Source organism: Ranitomeya variabilis, chromosome 5 (assembly GCF_051348905.1).
Source record: "Ranitomeya variabilis isolate aRanVar5 chromosome 5, aRanVar5.hap1, whole genome shotgun sequence".
Classification (NCBI taxonomy): domain Eukaryota; kingdom Metazoa; phylum Chordata; class Amphibia; order Anura; family Dendrobatidae; genus Ranitomeya; species Ranitomeya variabilis.
In genome coordinates, this window is record NC_135236.1 from 593,281,540 (window position 1) to 593,298,857 (window position 17,318).

Consider the following 17,318-nt stretch of genomic DNA (forward strand, 5'->3'; position numbering starts at 1 on the left):
TTAGCAAAATCATAAGAATAAGTACAAAAACATTTCAAGATCTCATAATACTGGCAGCAGTGGGTTTAAAGCATATGCTAATTTTGCATGTTAGCATAATTATAAGAATAAGATAAAAAGGTTTAAAAGAACTCATACTAGTGGCATTTGAACCCACAAGTCTGTTAAAATTTAGGTAAGTCTCTAAACAATAGGAACAATCAATGATTCTTTCAACTGTCTTTTCCAAAACAGAAATGCACACACTCATGGAAATACAAAATACTCAGAATTAGATCAAAGGGTTCTCAAAACCTCATAATACTGGCAGCAGTGTGATTTGAACCCACGCCTCCTAAGAGACTGGAGCCTTAATCCAGCGCCTTAGACCGCTCGGCCATGCTACCTAATGCATCATTAAAAGAGCTTCCTTAGAGTAAGTTTAGTGTATCTGACTACATTTTAAACTTGTGCATTGTGGAAAATGGATAGGTCTCTAAACAAAAAGGAAAAAGCAATGATTCTATCTTTTGTCTTTTCCAAAAAAGCAAAGCACGCACTCATACAAAAATATGCTAATTTTTCTGTTAGCAAAATCATAAATATAAGCTGAAAAGGTTTTCAAAACCTCAATATGTTGGCAGCAGTGGGATTTGAACCCACGCCTCCGAACAGACTGGAGCCTTAATCCAGCGCCTTAGACCACTCGGCCATGCTACCTTAAACAGCATGGTTAATTAAGCTTCCTTAGAGAAAGTGAAGTACATTTGACAACATTTAAAATTAGTACATTTTGGAAAATGGGCATGTCTCTAAACATTAGGCAAAAACAAAGATTCTATCAACGGTCTTTATCTTAACTGAAAACTGCTAAATCATACAAATACAAAAGAAGATTATATCACATGCTAATTTGCATGCTAGCAAAATCATAAGAATAAGTACAAAAACATTTCAAGATCTCATTATACTGGCAGCAGTGAGATTAAAGCATAAGCTAATTTTGCATGTTAGCATAATTATAAGAATGAGATAAAAAGGTTTAAAAGAACTCATACTAGTGGCAGCAGTGGGATTTGAACTCACAAGTCTGTTGGAATATGGGTAAGTCTCTTAACAATAGGAAAAATCAAAGATTCTTTCAACTGTCTCTTCCTAAACAGAAATTAACACACTCATGAAAATACAAAATCATAAGAATTAGATCAAAGGGTTCTCAAAACCTCATAATAATGGCAGCAGTGGGATTTGAATGGGCATGTCTCTAAACATTAGAAAAAAGCAAGGATTCTTTCAACAGTCTTTATCTGAACTGAAAACTGGAAAATCATGCAAATACAAAAGAAGATTAAATCACATGCTAATTTGCATGTTAGCAAAATCATAAGAATAAGTACAAAAACATTTCAAGATCTCATAATACTGGCAGCAGTGGGTTTAAAGCATATGCTAATTTTGCATGTTAGCATAATTATAAGAATAAGATAAAAAGGTTTAAAAGAACTCATACTAGTGGCATTTGAACCCACAAGTCTGTTAAAATTTAGGTAAGTCTCTAAACAATAGGAACAATCAATGATTCTTTCAACTGTCTTTTCCAAAACAGAAATGCACACACTCATGGAAATACAAAATACTCAGAATTAGATCAAAGGGTTCTCAAAACCTCATAATACTGGCAGCAGTGTGATTTGAACCCACGCCTCCGAACAGACTGGAGCCTTAATTCAGCGCCTTAGACCACTCGGCCATGCTACCTTAAACAGCATGGTTAATTAAGCTTCCTTAGAGAAAGTGAAGTACATTTGACAACATTTAAAATTAGTACATTTTGGAAAATGGGCATGTCTCTAAACATTAGGCAAAAACAAAGATTCTATCAACGGTCTTTATCTTAACTGAAAACTGCTAAATCATACAAATACAAAAGAAGATTATATCACATGCTAATTTGCATGCTAGCAAAATCATAAGAATAAGTACAAAAACATTTCAAGATCTCATTATACTGGCAGCAGTGAGATTAAAGCATAAGCTAATTTTGCATGTTAGCATAATTATAAGAATGAGATAAAAAGGTTTAAAAGAACTCATACTAGTGGCAGCAGTGGGATTTGAACTCACAAGTCTGTTGGAGTATGGGTAAGTCTCTTAACAATAGGAAAAATCAATGATTCTTTCAACTGTCTTTTCCTAAACAGAAATTAACACACTCATGAAAATACAAAATCATAAGAATTAGATCAAAGGGCTCTCAAAACCTCATAATAATGGCAGCAGTGGGATTTGAATGGGCATGTCTCTAAACATTAGAAAAAAGCAAGGATTCTTTCAACAGTCTTTATCTGAACTGAAAACTGGAAAATCATGCAAATACAAAAGAAGATTAAATCACATGCTAATTTGCATGTTAGCAAAATCATAAGAATAAGTACAAAAACATTTCAAGATCTCATAATACTGGCAGCAGTGGGTTTAAAGCATATGCTAATTTTGCATGTTAGCATAATTATAAGAATAAGATAAAAAGGTTTAAAAGAACTCATACTAGTGGCATTTGAACCCACAAGTCTGTAAAAAATTTAGGTAAGTCTCTAAACTAAAGTCTAAAACTGTCTTTTCCAAAACAGAAATGCACACACTCATGGAAATACAAAATCCTCAGAATTAGATCAAAGGGTTCTCAAAACCTCATAATACTGGCAGCAGTGGGATTTGAACCCACGCCTCCAAAGAGACTGGAGCCTTAATCCAGCACCTTAGACCGCTTGGCCATGCTACCTAATGCATCATTAAAAGAGCTTCCTTAGAGTAAGTTTAGTGTATCTGACTACATTTTAAACTTGTGCATTGTGGAAAATGGATAGGTCTCTAAACAAAAAGGAAAAAGCAATGATTCTATCTTTTGTCTTTTCCAAAAAAGCAAAGCACGCACTCATACAAAAATATGCTAATTTTTCTGTTAGCAAAATCATAAATATAAGCTGAAAAGGTTTTCAAAACCTCAATATGTTGGCAGCAGTGGGATTTGAACCCACGCCTCCAAAGAGACTGGAGCCTAAATCCAGCACCTTAGACCACTCGGCCATGCTACCCTAAACAGCATGGTTAATTAAGCTTCCTTAGAGAAAGTGAAGTACATTTGACAACATTTAAAATTAGTACATTTTGGAAAATAGGCATGTCTCTAAACATTAGAAAAAAGCAAGGATTCTTTCAACAGTCTTTATCTGAACTGAAAACTGCAAAATCATGCAAATACAAAAGAAGATTAAATCACATGCTAATTTGCATGCTAGCAAAATCATAAGAATAAGTACAAAAACATTTCAAGATCTCATAATACTGGCAGCAGTGGGTTTAAAGCATATGCTAATTTTGCATGTTAGCATAATTATAAGAATAAGATAAAAAGGTTTAAAAGAACTCATACTAGTGGCAGCAGTGGGATTTGAACTCACAAGTCTGTTGGAATATGGGTAAGTCTCTTAACAATAGGAAAAATCAAAGATTCTTTCAACTGTCTCTTCCTAAACAGAAATTAACACACTCATGAAAATACAAAATCATAAGAATTAGATCAAAGGGTTCTCAAAACCTCATAATAATGGCAGCAGTGGCATTTGAATGGGCATGTCTCTAAACATTAGAAAAAAGCAAGGATTCTTTCAACAGTCTTTATCTGAACTGAAAACTGGAAAATCATGCAAATACAAAAGAAGATTAAATCACATGCTAATTTGCATGTTAGCAAAATCATAAGAATAAGTACAAAAACATTTCAAGATCTCATAATACTGGCAGCAGTGGGTTTAAAGCATATGCTAATTTTGCATGTTAGCATAATTATAAGAATAAGATAAAAAGGTTTAAAAGAACTCATACTAGTGGCATTTGAACCCACAAGTCTGTTAAAATTTAGGTAAGTCTCTAAACTAAAGTCGAAAACTGTCTTTTCCAAAACAGAAATGCACACACTAATGGAAATACAAAATCCTCAGAATTAGATCAAAGGGTTCTCAAAACATCATAATACTGGCAGCAGTGGGATTTGAACCCACGCCTCCGAAGAGACTGGAGCCTTAATCCAGCGCCTTAGACCGCTCGGCCATGCTACATAATGCATCATTAAAAGAGCTTCCTTAGAGTAAGTTTAGTGTATCTGACTACATTTTAAACTTGTGCATTGTGGAAAATGGATAGGTCTCTAAACAAAAAGGAAAAAGCAATGATTCTATCTTTTGTCTTTTCCAAAAAAGCAAAGCACGCACTCATACAAAAATATGCTAATTTTTCTATTAGCAAAATCATAAATATAAGCTGAAAAGGTTTTCAAAACCTCAATATGTTGGCAGCAGTGGGATTTGAACCCACGCCTCCGAACAGACTGGAGCCTTAATCCAGCGCCTTAGACCACTCGGCCATGCTACCTTAAACAGCATGGTTAATTAAGCTTCCTTAGAGAAAGTGAAGTACATTTGACAACATTTAAAATTAGTACATTTTGGAAAATGGGCATGTCTCTAAACATTAGGCAAAAACAAAGATTCTATCAACGGTCTTTATCTTAACTGAAAACTGCTAAATCATACAAATACAAAAGAAGATTATATCACATGCTAATTTGCATGCTAGCAAAATCATAAGAATAAGTACAAAAACATTTCAAGATCTCATTATACTGGCAGCAGTGAGATTAAAGCATAAGCTAATTTTGCATGTTAGCATAATTATAAGAATGAGATAAAAAGGTTTAAAAGAACTCATACTAGTGGCAGCAGTGGGATTTGAACTCACAAGTCTGTTGGAATATGGGTAAGTCTCTTAACAATAGGAAAAATCAAAGATTCTTTCAACTGTCTCTTCCTAAACAGAAATTAACACACTCATGAAAATACAAAATCATAAGAATTAGATCAAAGGGTTCTCAAAACCTCATAATAATGGCAGCAGTGGGATTTGAATGGGCATGTCTCTAAACATTAGAAAAAAGCAAGGATTCTTTCAACAGTCTTTATCTGAACTGAAAACTGGAAAATCATGCAAATACAAAAGAAGATTAAATCACATGCTAATTTGCATGTTAGCAAAATCATAAGAATAAGTACAAAAACATTTCAAGATCTCATAATACTGGCAGCAGTGGGTTTAAAGCATATGCTAATTTTGCATGTTAGCATAATTATAAGAATAAGATAAAAAGGTTTAAAAGAACTCATACTAGTGGCATTTGAACCCACAAGTCTGTTAAAATTTAGGTAAGTCTCTAAACAATAGGAACAATCAATGATTCTTTCAACTGTCTTTTCCAAAACAGAAATGCACACACTCATGGAAATACAAAATACTCAGAATTAGACCAAAGGGTTCTCAAAACCTCATAATACTGGCAGCAGTGTGATTTGAACCCACGCCTCCTAAGAGACTGGAGCCTTAATCCAGCGCCTTAGACCGCTCGGCCATGCTACCTAATGCATCATTAAAAGAGCTTCCTTAGAGTAAGTTTAGTGTATCTGACTACATTTTAAACTTGTGCATTGTGGAAAATGGATAGGTCTCTAAACAAAAAGGAAAAAGCAATGATTCTATCTTTTGTCTTTTCCAAAAAAGCAAAGCACGCACTCATACAAAAATATGCTAATTTTTCTGTTAGCAAAATCATAAATATAAGCTGAAAAGGTTTTCAAAACCTCAATATGTTGGCAGCAGTGGGATTTGAACCCACGCCTCCAAAGAAACTGGAGCCTAAATCCAGCGCCTTAGACCACTCGGCCATGCTACCCTAAACAGCATGGTTAATTAAGCTTCCTTAGAGAAAGTGAAGTACATTTGACAACATTTAAAATTAGTACATTTTGGAAAATAGGCATGTCTCTAAACATTAGAAAAAAGCAAGGATTCTTTCAACAGTCTTTATCTGAACTGAAAACTGCAAAATCATGCAAATACAAAAGAAGATTAAATCACATGCTAATTTGCATGCTAGCAAAATCATAAGAATAAGTACAAAAACATTTCAAGATCTCATAATACTGGCAGCAGTGAGATTAAAGCATATGCTAATTTTGCATGTTAGCATAATTATAAGAATGAGATAAAAAGGTTTAAAAGAACTCATACTAGTGGCAGCAGTGGGATTTGAACTCACAAGTCTGTTGGAATATGGGTAAGTCTCTTAACAATAGGAAAAATCAATGATTCTCTCAACTGTCTTTTCCTAAACAGAAATTAACACCCTCATGAAAATACAAAATCATAAGAATTAGATCAAAGGGTTCTCAAAACCTCATAATAATGGCAGCAGTGGGATTTGAATGGGCATGTCTCTAAACATTAGAAAAAAGCAAGGATTCTTTCAACAGTCTTTATCTGAACTGAAAACTGGAAAATCATGCAAATACAAAAGAAGATTAAATCACATGCTAATTTGCATGTTAGCAAAATCATAAGAATAAGTACAAAAACATTTCAAGATCTCATAATACTGGCAGCAGTGGGTTTAAAGCATATGCTAATTTTGCATGTTAGCATAATTATAAGAATAAGATAAAAAGGTTTAAAAGAACTCATACTAGTGGCATTTGAACCCACAAGTCTGTTAAAATTTAGGTAAGTCTCTAAACAATAGGAACAATCAATGATTCTTTCAACTGTCTTTTCCAAAACAGAAATGCACACACTCATGGAAATACAAAATAATCAGAATTAGATCAAAGGGTTCTCAAAACCTCATAATACTGGCAGCAGTGGGATTTGAACCCACGCCTCCGAAGAGACTGGAGCCTTAATCCAGCGCCTTAGACCGCTCGGCCATGCTACCTAATGCATCATTAAAAGAGCTTCCTGAGAGTAACTTTAGTGTATCTGACTACATTTTATACTTGTGCATTGTGGAAAATGGATAGGTCTCTAAACAAAAAGGAAAAAGCAATGATTCTATCTTTTGTCTTTTCCAAAAAAGCAAAGCACGCACTCATACAAAAATATGCTAATTTTTCTGTTAGCAAAATCATAAATATAAGCTGAAAAGGTTTTCAAAACCTCAATATGTTGGCAGCAGTGGGATTTGAACCCACGCCTCCAAAGAGACTGGAGCCTAAACCCAGCGCCTTAGACTACTCGGCCATGCTACCTTAAACAGCATGATTAATTAAGCTTCCTTAGAGAAAGTGAAGTACATTTGACAACATTTAAAATTAGTACATTTTGGAAAATGGGCATGTCTCTAAACATTAGGCAAAAAACAAAGATTCTATCAACGGTCTTTATCTTAACTGAAAACTGCTAAATCATACAAATACAAAAGAAGATTATATCACATGCTAATTTGCATGCTAGCAAAATCATAAGAATAAGTACAAAAACATTTCAAGATCTCATAATACTGGCAGCAGTGAGATTAAAGCATATGCTAATTTTGCATGTTAGCATAATTATAAGAATGAGATAAAATGGTTTAAAAGAACTCATACTAGTGGCAGCAGTGGGATTTGAACTCACAAGTCTGTTGGAATATGGGTAAGTCTCTTAACAATAGGAAAAATCAATGATTCTTTCAACTGTCTTTTCCTAAACAGAAATTAACACACTCATGAAAATACAAAATCATAAGAATTAGATCAAAGGGTTCTCAAAACCTCATAATAATGGCAGCAGTGGGATTTGAATGGGCATGTCTCTAAACATTAGAAAAAAGCAAGGATTCTATCAACAGTCTTTATCTGAACTGAAAACTGCAAAATCATGCAAATACAAAAGAAGATTAAATCACATGCTAATTTGCATGTTAGCAAAATCATAAGAATAAGTACAAAAACATTTCAAGATCTCATAATACTGGCAGCAGTGGGTTTAAAGCATATGCTAATTTTGCATGTTAGCATAATTATAAGAATAAGATAAAAAGGTTTAAAAGAACTCATACTAGTGGCATTTGAACCCACAAGTCTGTTAAAATTTAGGTAAGTCTCTAAACTAAAGTCTAAAACTGTCTTTTCCAAAACAGAAATGCACACACTCATGGAAATACAAAATCCTCAGAATTAGATCAAAGGGTTCTCAAAACCTCATAATACTGGCAGCAGTGGGATTTGAACCCACGCCTCCGAAGAGACTGAGAGCCTTAATCCAGCGCCTTAGACCGCTCGGCCATGCTACGTAATGCATCATTAAAAGAGCTTCCTTAGCGTAAGTTTAGTGTATCTGACTACATTTTAAACTTCTGCATTGTGGAAAATGGATAGGTCTCTAAACAAAAAGGAAAAAGCAATGATTCTATCTTTTGTCTTTTCCAAAAAAGCAAAGCACGCACTCATACAAAAATATGCTAATTTTTCTATTAGCAAAATCATAAATATAAGCTGAAAAGGTTTTCAAAACCTCAATATGTTGGCAGCAGTGGGATTTGAACCCACGCCTCCGAACAGACTGGAGCCTTAATCCAGCGCCTTAGACCACTCGGCCATGCTACCTTAAACAGCACGGTTAATTAAGCTTCCTTAGAGAAAGTGAAGTACATTTGACAACATTTAAAATTAGTACATTTTGGAAAATGGGCATGTCTCTAAACATTAGGCAAAAACAAAGATTCTATCAACGGTCTTTATCTTAACTGAAAACTGCTAAATCATACAAATACAAAAGAAGATTATATCACATGCGAATTTGCATGCTAGCAAAATCATAAGAATAAGTACAAAAACATTTCAAGTTCTCATTATACTGGCAGCAGTGAGATTAAAGCATAAGCTAATTTTGCATGTTAGCATAATTATAAGAATGAGATAAAAAGGTTTAAAAGAACTCATACTAGTGGCAGCAGTGGGATTTGAACTCACAAGTCTGTTGGAATATGGGTAAGTCTCTTAACAATAGGAAAAATCAAAGATTCTTTCAACTGTCTCTTCCTAAACAGAAATTAACACACTCATGAAAATACAAAATCATAAGAATTAGATCAAAGGGTTCTCAAAACCTCATAATAATGGCAGCAGTGGGATTTGAATGGGCATGTCTCTAAACATTAGAAAAAAGCAAGGATTCTTTCAACAGTCTTTATCTGAACTGAAAACTGGAAAATCATGCAAATACAAAAGAAGATTAAATCACATGCTAATTTGCATGTTAGCAAAATCATAAGAATAAGTACAAAAACATTTCAAGATCTCATAATACTGGCAGCAGTGGGTTTAAAGCATATGCTAATTTTGCATGTTAGCATAATTATAAGAATAAGATAAAAAGGTTTAAAAGAACTCATACTAGTGGCATTTGAACCCACAAGTCTGTTAAAATTTAGGTAAGTCTCTAAACAATAGGAACAATCAATGATTCTTTCAACTGTCTTTTCCAAAACAGAAATGCACACACTCATGGAAATACAAAATACTCAGAATTAGATCAAAGGGTTCTCAAAACCTCATAATACTGGCAGCAGTGGGATTTGAACCCACACCTCCGAAGAGACTGGAGCCTTAATCCAGCGCCTTAGACCGCTCGGCCATGCTACCTAATGCATCATTAAAAGAGCTTCCTTAGAGTAAGTTTAGTGTATCTGACTACATTTTAAACTTGTGCATTGTGGAAAATGGATAGGTCTCTAAACAAAAAGGAAAAAGCAATGATTCTATCTTTTGTCTTTTCCAAAAAAGCAAAGCACGCACTCATACAAAAATATGCTAATTTTTCTATTAGCAAAATCATAAATATAAGCTGAAAAGGTTTTCAAAACCTCAATATGTTGGCAGCAGTGGGATTTGAACCCACGGCTCCAAAGAGACTGGAGCCTAAATCCAGCGCCTTAGACCACTCGGCCATGCTACCTTAAACAGTATGGTTAATTAAGCTTCCTTAGAGAAAGTGAAGTACATTTGACAACATTTAAAATTAGTACATTTTGGAAAATGGGCATGTCTCTAAACATTAGGCAAAAACAAAGATTCTATCAATGGTCTTTATCTTAACTGAAAACTGCTAAATCATACAAATACAAAAGAAGATTATATCACATGCTAATTTGCATGCTAGCAAAATCATAAGAATAAGTACAAAAACATTTCAAGATCTCATTATACTGGCAGCAGTGAGATTAAAGCATATGCTAATTTTGCATGTTAGCATAATTATAAGAATGAGATAAAAAGGTTTAAAAGAACTCATACTAGTGGCAGCAGTGGGATTTGAACTCACAAGTCTGTTGGAATATGGGTAAGTCTCTTAACAATAGGAAAAATCAAAGATTCTTTCACCTGTCTCTTCCTAAACAGAAATTAACACACTCATGAAAATACAAAATCATAAGAATTAGATCAAAGGGTTCTCAAAACCTCATAATAAATGGCAGCAGTGGGATTTGAATGGGCATGTCTCTAAACATTAGAAAAAAGCAAGGATTCTTTCAACAGTCTTTATCTGAACTGAAAACTGGAAAATCATGCAAATACAAAAGAAGATTAAATCACATGCTAATTTGCATGTTAGCAAAATCATAAGAATAAGTACAAAAACATTTCAAGATCTCATAATACTGGCAGCAGTGGGTTTAAAGCATATGCTAATTTTGCATGTTAGCATAATTATAAGAATAAGATAAAAAGGTTTAAAAGAACTCATACTAGTGGCATTTGAACCCACAAGTCTGTTAAAATTTAGGTAAGTCTCTAAACAATAGGAACAATCAATGATTCTTTCAACTGTCTTTTCCAAAACAGAAATGCACACACTCATGGAAATACAAAATACTCAGAATTAGATCAAAGGGTTCTCAAAACCTCATAATACTAGCAGCAGCGGGATTTGGACCCACGCCTCCGTAGAGACTGGAGCCTTAATCCAGCGCCTTAGACCGCTCGGCCATGCTACCTAATGCATCATTAAAAGAGCTTCCTTAGAGTAAGTTTAGTGTATCTGACTACATTTTAAACTTGTGCATTGTGGAAAATGGATAGGTCTCTAAACAAAAAGGAAAAAGCAATGATTCTATCTTTTGTCTTTTCCAAAAAAGCAAAGCACGCACTCATACAAAAATATGCTAATTTTTCTATTAGCAAAATCATAAATATAAGCTGAAAAAGTTTTCAAAACCTCAATATGTTGGCAGCAGTGGGATTTGAACCCACACCTCCAAAGAGACTGAAGACTAAATCCAGCGTCTTAGACCACTCGGCCATGCTACCTTAAACAGCATGGTTAATTAAGCTTCCTGAGAGAAAGTGAAGTACATTTGACAACATTTAAAATTAGTACATTTTGGAAAATGGGCATGTCTCTAAACATTAGGCAAAAACAAAGATTCTATCAATGGTCTTTATCTTAACTGAAAACTGCTAAATCATACAAATACAAAAGAAGATTATATCACATGCTAATTTGCATGCTAGCAAAATCATAAGAATAAGTACAAAAACATTTCAAGATCTCATTATACTGGCAGCAGTGAGATTAAAGCATATGCTAATTTTGCATGTTAGCATAATTATAAGAATGAGATAAAAAGGTTTAAAAGAACTCATACTAGTGGCAGCAGTGGGATTTGAACTCACAAGTCTGTTGGAATATGGGTAAGTCTCTTAACAATAGGAAAAATCAAAGATTCTTTCACCTGTCTCTTCCTAAACAGAAATTAACACACTCATGAAAATACAAAATCATAAGAATTAGATCAAAGGGTTCTCAAAACCTCATAATAATGGCAGCAGTGGGATTTGAATGGGCATGTCTCTAAACATTAGAAAAAAGCAAGGATTCTTTCAACAGTCTTTATCTGAACTGAAAACTGGAAAATCATGCAAATACAAAAGAAGATTAAATCACATGCTAATTTGCATGTTAGCAAAATCATAAGAATAAGTACAAAAACATTTCAAGATCTCATAATACTGGCAGCAGTGGGTTTAAAGCATATGCTAATTTTGCATGTTAGCATAATTATAAGAATAAGATAAAAAGGTTTAAAAGAACTCATACTAGTGGCATTTGAACCCACAAGTCTGTTAAAATTTAGGTAAGTCTCTAAACAATAGGAACAATCAATGATTCTTTCAACTGTCTTTTCCAAAACAGAAATGCACACACTCATGGAAATACAAAATACTCAGAATTAGATCAAAGGGTTCTCAAAACCTCATAATACTAGCAGCAGCGGGATTTGAACCCACGCCTCCGAAGAGACTGGAGCCTTAATCCAGCGCCTTAGACCGCTCGGCCATGCTACCTAATGCATCATTAAAAGAGCTTCCTTAGAGTAAGTTTAGTGTATCTGACTACATTTTAAACTTGTGCATTGTGGAAAATGGATAGGTCTCTAAACAAAAAGGAAAAAGCAATGATTCTATCTTTTGTCTTTTCCAAAAAAGCAAAGCACGCACTCATACAAAAATATGCTAATTTTTCTATTAGCAAAATCATAAATATAAGCTGAAAAAGTTTTCAAAACCTCAATATGTTGGCAGCAGTGGGATTTGAACCCACACCTCCAAAGAGACTGAAGACTAAATCCAGCGTCTTAGACCACTCGGCCATGCTACCTTAAACAGCATGGTTAATTAAGCTTCCTGAGAGAAAGTGAAGTACATTTGACAACATTTAAAATTAGTACATTTTGGAAAATGGGCATGTCTCTAAACATTAGGCAAAAACAAAGATTCTATCAATGGTCTTTATCTTAACTGAAAACTGCTAAATCATACAAATACAAAAGAAGATTATATCACATGCTAATTTGCATGCTAGCAAAATCATAAGAATAAGTACAAAAACATTTCAAGATCTCATTATACTGGCAGCAGTGAGATTAAAGCATATGCTAATTTTGCATGTTAGCATAATTATAAGAATGAGATAAAAAGGTTTAAAAGAACTCATACTAGTGGCAGCAGTGGGATTTGAACTCACAAGTCTGTTGGAATATGGGTAAGTCTCTTAACAATAGGAAAAATCAAAGATTCTTTCACCTGTCTCTTCCTAAACAGAAATTAACACACTCATGAAAATACAAAATCATAAGAATTAGATCAAAGGGTTCTCAAAACCTCATAATAATGGCAGCAGTGGGATTTGAATGGGCATGTCTCTAAACATTAGAAAAAAGCAAGGATTCTTTCAACAGTCTTTATCTGAACTGAAAACTGGAAAATCATGCAAATACAAAAGAAGATTAAATCACATGCTAATTTGCATGTTAGCAAAATCATAAGAATAAGTACAAAAACATTTCAAGATCTCATAATACTGGCAGCAGTGGGTTTAAAGCATATGCTAATTTTGCATGTTAGCATAATTATAAGAATAAGATAAAAAGGTTTAAAAGAACTCATACTAGTGGCATTTGAACCCACAAGTCTGTTAAAATTTAGGTAAGTCTCTAAACAATAGGAACAATCAATGATTCTTTCAACTGTCTTTTCCAAAACAGAAATGCACACACTCATGGAAATACAAAATACTCAGAATTAGATCAAAGGGTTCTCAAAACCTCATAATACTAGCAGCAGCGGGATTTGAACCCACGCCTCCGAAGAGACTGGAGCCTTAATCCAGCGCCTTAGACCGCTCGGCCATGCTACCTAATGCATCATTAAAAGAGCTTCCTTAGAGTAAGTTTAGTGTATCTGACTACATTTTAAACTTGTGCATTGTGGAAAATGGATAGGTCTCTAAACAAAAAGGAAAAAGCAATGATTCTATCTTTTGTCTTTTCCAAAAAAGCAAAGCACGCACTCATACAAAAATATGCTAATTTTTCTATTAGCAAAATCATAAATATAAGCTGAAAAAGTTTTCAAAACCTCAATATGTTGGCAGCAGTGGGATTTGAACCCACGCCTCCAAAGAGACTGAAGCCTAAATCCAGCATCTTAGACCACTCGGCCATGCTACCTTAAACAGCATGGTTAATTAAGCTTCCTTAGAGAAAGTGAAGTACATTTGACAACATTTAAAATTAGTACATTTTGGAAAATGGGCATGTCTCTAAACATTAGGCAAAAACAAAGATTCTATCAACGGTCTTTATCTTAACTGAAAACTGCTAAATCATACAAATACAAAAGAAGATTATATCACATGCTAATTTGCATGCTAGCAAAATCATAAGAATAAGTACAAAAACATTTCAAGATCTCATTATACTGGCAGCAGTGAGATTAAAGCATATGCTAATTTTGCATGTTAGCATAATTATAAGAATGAGATAAAAAGGTTTAAAAGAACTCATACTAGTGGCAGCAGTGGGATTTGAACTCACAAGTCTGTTGGAATATGGGTAAGTCTCTTAACAATAGGAAAAATCAAAGATTCTTTCACCTGTCTCTTCCTAAACAGAAATTAACACACTCATGAAAATACAAAATCATAAGAATTAGATCAAAGGGTTCTCAAAACCTCATAATAATGGCAGCAGTGGGATTTGAATGGGCATGTCTCTAAACATTAGAAAAAAGCAAGGATTCTTTCAACAGTCTTTATCTGAACTGAAAACTGGAAAATCATGCAAATACAAAAGAAGATTAAATCACATGCTAATTTGCATGTTAGCAAAATCATAAGAATAAGTACAAAAACATTTCAAGATCTCATAATACTGGCAGCAGTGGGTTTAAAGCATATGCTAATTTTGCATGTTAGCATAATTATAAGAATAAGATAAAAAGGTTTAAAAGAACTCATACTAGTGGCATTTGAACCCACAAGTCTGTTAAAATTTAGGTAAGTCTCTAAACAATAGGAACAATCAATGATTCTTTCAACTGTCTTTTCCAAAACAGAAATGCACACACTAATGGAAATACAAAATACTCAGAATTAGATCAAAGGGTTCTCAAAACCTCATAATACTAGCAGCAGCGGGATTTGAACCCACGCCTCCGAAGAGACTGGAGCCTTAATCCAGCGCCTTAGACCGCTCGGCCATGCTACCTAATGCATCATTAAAAGAGCTTCCTTAGAGTAAGTTTAGTGTATCTGACTACATTTTAAACTTGTGCATTGTGGAAAATGGATAGGTCTCTAAACAAAAAGGAAAAAGCAATGATTCTATCTTTTGTCTTTTCCAAAAAAGCAAAGCACGCACTCATACAAAAATATGCTAATTTTTCTATTAGCAAAATCATAAATATAAGCTGAAAAAGTTTTCAAAACCTCAATATGTTGGCAGCAGTGGGATTTGAACCCACGCCTCCAAAGAGACTGAAGCCTAAATCCAGCGTCTTAGACCACTCGGCCATGCTACCTTAAACAGCATGGTTAATTAAGCTTCCTGAGAGAAAGTGAAGTACATTTGACAACATTTAAAATTAGTACATTTTGGAAAATGGGCATGTCTCTAAACATTAGGCAAAAACAAAGATTCTATCAACGGTCTTTATCTTAACTGAAAACTGCTAAATCATACAAATACAAAAGAAGATTATATCACATGCTAATTTGCATGCTAGCAAAATCATAAGAATAAGTACAAAAACATTTCAAGATCTCATTATACTGGCAGCAGTGAGATTAAAGCATATGCTAATTTTGCATGTTAGCATAATTATAAGAATGAGATAAAAAGGTTTAAAAGAACTCATACTAGTGGCAGCAGTGGGATTTGAACTCACAAGTCTGTTGGAATATGGGTAAGTCTCTTAACAATAGGAAAAATCAAAGATTCTTTCACCTGTCTCTTCCTAAACAGAAATTAACACACTCATGAAAATACAAAATCATAAGAATTAGATCAAAGGGTTCTCAAAACCTCATAATAATGGCAGCAGTGGGATTTGAATGGGCATGTCTCTAAACATTAGAAAAAAGCAAGGATTCTTTCAACAGTCTTTATCTGAACTGAAAACTGGAAAATCATGCAAATACAAAAGAAGATTAAATCACATGCTAATTTGCATGTTAGCAAAATCATAAGAATAAGTACAAAAACATTTCAAGATCTCATAATACTGGCAGCAGTGGGTTTAAAGCATATGCTAATTTTGCATGTTAGCATAATTATAAGAATAAGATAAAAAGGTTTAAAAGAACTCATACTAGTGGCATTTGAACCCACAAGTCTGTTAAAATTTAGGTAAGTCTCTAAACAATAGGAACAATCAATGATTCTTTCAACTGTCTTTTCCAAAACAGAAATGCACACACTCATGGAAATACAAAATACTCAGAATTAGATCAAAGGGTTCTCAAAACCTCATAATACTAGCAGCAGCGGGATTTGAACCCACGCCTCCGAAGAGACTGGAGCCTTAATCCAGCGCCTTAGACCGCTCGGCCATGCTACCTAATGCATCATTAAAAGAGCTTCCTTAGAGTAAGTTTAGTGTATCTGACTACATTTTAAACTTGTGCATTGTGGAAAATGGATAGGTCTCTAAACAAAAAGGAAAAAGCAATGATTCTATCTTTTGTCTTTTCCAAAAAAGCAAAGCACGCACTCATACAAAAATATGCTAATTTTTCTATTAGCAAAATCATAAATATAAGCTGAAAAAGTTTTCAAAACCTCAATATGTTGGCAGCAGTGGGATTTGAACCCACGCCTCCAAAGAGACTGAAGCCTAAATCCAGCGCCTTAGACCACTCGGCCATGCTACCTTAAACAGCATGGTTAATTAAGCTTCCTTAGAGAAAGTGAAGTACATTTGACAACATTTAAAATTAGTACATTTTGGAAAATGGGCATGTCTCTAAACATTAGGCAAAAACAAAGATTCTATCAACGGTCTTTATCTTAACTGAAAACTGCTAAATCATACAAATACAAAAGAAGATTATATCACATGCTAATTTGCATGCTAGCAAAATCATAAGAATAAGTACAAAAACATTTCAAGATCTCATTATACTGGCAGCAGTGAGATTAAAGCATATGCTAATTTTGCATGTTAGCATAATTATAAGAATGAGATAAAAAGGTTTAAAAGAACTCATACTAGTGGCAGCAGTGGGATTTGAACTCACAAGTCTGTTGGAATATGGGTAAGTCTCTTAACAATAGGAAAAATCAAAGATTCTTTCGACTGTCTCTTCCTAAACAGAAATTAACACACTCATGAAAATACAAAATCATAAGAATTAGATCAAAGGGTTCTCAAAACCTCATAATAATGGCAGCAGTGGGATTTGAATAGGCATGTCTCTAAACATTAGAAAAAAGCAAGGATTCTTTCAACAGTCTTTATCTGAACTGAAAACTGGAAAATCATGCAAATACAAAAGAAGATTAAATCACATGCTAATTTGCATGTTAGCAAAATCATAAGAATAAGTACAAAAACATTTCAAGATCTCATAATACTGGCAGCAGTGGGTTTAAAGCATATGCTAATTTTGCATGTTAGCATAATTATAAGAAT

General features: G+C 34.0%; 2 non-coding genes across 2 annotated transcripts; both read right to left on the reverse strand.

Moving 5' to 3' along the window:
* Positions 1–5,679: 5,679 nt before the first annotated feature.
* On the reverse strand, positions 5,680–5,761 carry TRNAL-UAG (transfer RNA leucine (anticodon UAG)). The gene has a single exon. It is a non-coding gene; the product is annotated as a tRNA-Leu (tRNA).
* A 956-nt stretch (positions 5,762–6,717) lies between these two features.
* On the reverse strand, positions 6,718–6,799 carry TRNAL-AAG (transfer RNA leucine (anticodon AAG)). The gene has a single exon. It is a non-coding gene; the product is annotated as a tRNA-Leu (tRNA).
* Between the last annotated feature and the right edge of the window lie 10,519 nt (positions 6,800–17,318).